The 3,458-nt window shown below is 45.5% G+C and overlaps 1 protein-coding gene across 1 annotated transcript in view; it reads left to right on the top strand.

Annotated features, from left to right (window-relative positions):
• Window positions 1–3,458, top strand: part of LOC102763012 (chromosome unknown open reading frame, human C5orf49) — a 7,609-nt gene that overhangs the window by 684 nt on the left and 3,467 nt on the right. The gene's annotated exons all lie outside the window — the stretch shown is intronic.

The following is a 3,458-nucleotide window of genomic DNA, read 5'->3' as shown; positions in this document are numbered from 1 at the left end:
AGGACTCCAGGGGCGGGGCCGCTCAGGGGGCGGGACCCCACCAGGTACGTGCTAGTTACTGGAAGAGCCTGCGGATCGTCGGAGGCCACCTTGCAGCCAAAGCGGGAAGAGAAGCCAAAGAAAAGGAAGCAAATCAGAACTTTCGGGGATGGACTGTTTTCCTAAATGTCTCCAGTGTCTTGCAGCTCAGGGTGCAGGGGCATCATTATTCAAAAGGCACATTGATTGGGGACACTCAGCCTGCAGCGATGATGAGTAGCCCCAGAGGGTAAACCGACAGCTGGGAGGAAGAACGGCTTTCCCTCAGGGTGTACAAGGTGTTCCCACAAAATGTTCCTCCTTTGGCTCCTTCCCACCCACAATTCGTGGAGCACAAATGAACCGCCTTTCGGATCAGACAGCCCACGGTTGAGTACTTGCCACAGGTGAAGTGTAGAACTCACATTGTTAAGAGCTCAGCCTTACAAACAGAAGCAATAGTTTCTAGTTTAGGCAATTGTTATGGGTTGCATTGTCTCCCCAAAATTCTTGTTAGCGTCCTAAACCCCAGTACCTCAGAATGTGACCTTACTTGGAGACAGGCAATCAAATTAAAGTGAGGTCATTAGGAGGGGCCTCATTCAGTATGACCTGTGTCCTTATAAAAAGGGGAAATCTGGACAAACAGACAGATGCATAGAGGGAAGAGGACATGAACAGATGTGGAGACAAGAGCCTTCTACGAACCAAGGAGAGAGGCGTGGAACAGGTTCACCCTCACAGCCTTGGACGCAACCAAGCCTGCCAGCTCTGTCATCTCAGAGTTCAGACACCAGAACTGGGACATAGTAAATTTCAGTCTGGGTAGTTTGTCTTGGCAGCTTGAGCAAACTAACACACTAACTTCAGCTCGGAGGATCCCTGGTATCTCTTAGCAACTTTCTGCGTGACTTTGAGCAATGTGACGGACAATTGGACAGGCCGAAGAAGAGGACATGGACAGTGTATTTGTCTTTGTAACCCTGTGTACTGACTCTCCTAGGCTTGATTGTCCATCAGGTACTGAGACAGGAGGGGAGTTTAGAGCAATAATTCCCAACTCGTTGCCACCCTGGACCTCATGAGATATATGTTTTGAAAGAATTTATACCTGTAATTGCTTTCGCTTATTAAATGAATTTTATATTTTAAGTATGTAAAACCTGTATCATTGCTAATTAATTTATGATTCATGCATAGAATTAATGCACAGCATGAGAGAACCAGCCAAAGAGCAAGGAGTCTTCATGTTTTAAGTTGGTCCATATTATTTTACTGAGAGAATATAATTTTTGGCTTCTTGACATATGAAACAATTTACCATACACCATTTTATCTGGTATCTTTGAGGGAGATACCAGAGTAAGGGAGATCCATCCTTGAGGGTATTGGGAGATAAGGTAAAAGACTAAGCAGATAAGGGGCAAAATATATATTTATCAGAGATAAAAGCCATGTTGCAGGATAATACTAGGGACTCTGGGGAAATAGGTTTGGGGACAGCTGTGGGTCTCAGAAAAGACCCAGCGGAACTCCCACCCGCTGTGGGCCAGGCACTGCCAGGGGAAAAGGGGCTGAGTTGAGTCTGACAGGCCCAGCTTATTTTTCTGACTTCACCAATCTGATCTGTGGCTTTACCTTTCTGGAGCAGAGTAAACCAATGGGCAGAAAGATACCAGACAGTTTAAGTGACTGGAGCTCTGTACTTGGAAGGAGATTAGAAGTGTGCAAGAAGTGTGCCCCTCTAATGCAGGGTCAGCACATGAAGACCTCTAGGCCAAATATGGCCTGCTGCCTGATTTAATAAAGTTTTATTAGAACAGAGCCACAGGCCCATTGGTTTAGTTCCGTGGTTGGCAAACCGCAGCTCGCGAGCCACATGCGGCTCTTTGGCCCCTTGAGTGTGGCTCTTCCACAAAATACCATGTGCAGGTGTGCACGTACAGTGCTATTGAAACTTTGTGGCGCATTGCAGAAGTCGGTATTTTGTGGAAGAGCCACAGTCAAAGGGCCAAAGAGCCACATGTGGCTTGCGAGCCGCGGTTTGCCGAGCCGCAGTTTGCCGACCACTGGTTTAGTATGGTCTATGGCAGTGATGGCGAATCTATGACACACGCGTCAGAGGTGATACGCAAACTCATTTTTTGGTTGATTTTTCTTTGTTAAATGGCATTTAAATATATAAAATAAATATCAAAAATATAAGTCTTTGTTTTACTATGGTTGCAAATATCAAAAAATTTCTATATGTGACACGGCACCAGAGTTAAGTTATGGTTTTTCAAAATGCTGACACGCTGAGCTCAAAAGGTTCGCTATCACTGGTCTATGGCTACCACACAGAGTTGAGTAGTATCGACAGAGACCACTTGACTTGAAAGCCTAAAACAGTGACTATCTGTCCCTTACAGAAAACGTTTGCCAACCCCTGCTCTGATGTAGTACTGCCGCTGGAAAATCAGGGTGGGCCTTCCTTAGAACAATGTAACGCAAAGCAGATTTTAAGGAAAGAAATTTCAGTAGGTTTGATAGCTGGGGCACAGGCAAATTCAAGTCCTGAGGCCTTTAGTGTCACACGAAGAAAGTGACGCAACAGAAATATTAACTCCTAAATCAAATCCTCTGGGAATTATCTGAACTGGCATTTAATCAGCTGCAGGGCTCCAGAAGCGGATTCTTTGACCTACAGATCACTTGGGCTAACCGGGGTGAACTGTATCACAGGTTTGTGGGGTACTCAGCTGCCCCTAGAGTCTTTGTAAGTAATTCCAGGCCTCACTCAAAGCTAAGAAAAAACATTGCAGAATGAGCTCTTAAGTCAATTAGCATGTGGCCCCTGAGTGATAAATCAGTAGCATGGCCAAGGTGTCCTGGGTAGAGAAATGTTGGCTTCGTGTTACTAGCTGTGTGAATTGTCCAAGTCACAAATTCTCTATCTCACTTTGGCCACCTGTGAAACAAAGATCAAACAGCACCGAGCGCCTGGAGTTCTTATGAGAAGGAATGTAATTAATGGTATATACAGCCCAGTGTGAATAGAGCTATTATAGCTATTGTTTGTTTTTGTTAGTGATTATTAGAGTTCCTTTCTCTGAGGGTTGGTTCTGGGGGCCAGTGTCTTATCTCCCACGCTCATCCACTGTCTGAGATTAACACAAGTGAGGCAGGTAATCTGTGTGTAGATGATCCTCTCGGGCACAGGGAGCCCAAAGGTAAAGCTCTATCAATGCCGCACACGTATCAAAGCCCCAGTAATGCCCTGGTCTCAAGACAAATTTGTCATCTCAAGCTGCCAACTATAATACCATCAGCCCCAGGCCTGCTCCCTAGGGGGCTCTAGCTGCATGGGCTTTCCTATAAAATGTTATTCCAGGGGCAGCAAAGCAAATTCAGTTCAATGGTGCTTTTAAATTACTTTTTTTCTGCCTTGAACATTCCTG

Source organism: Myotis davidii, unplaced genomic scaffold (genome assembly GCF_000327345.1).
Source record: "Myotis davidii unplaced genomic scaffold, ASM32734v1 scaffold135, whole genome shotgun sequence".
NCBI lineage: Eukaryota > Metazoa > Chordata > Mammalia > Chiroptera > Vespertilionidae > Myotis > Myotis davidii.
This window is presented reverse-complemented; position numbering and strand designations above follow the sequence as displayed.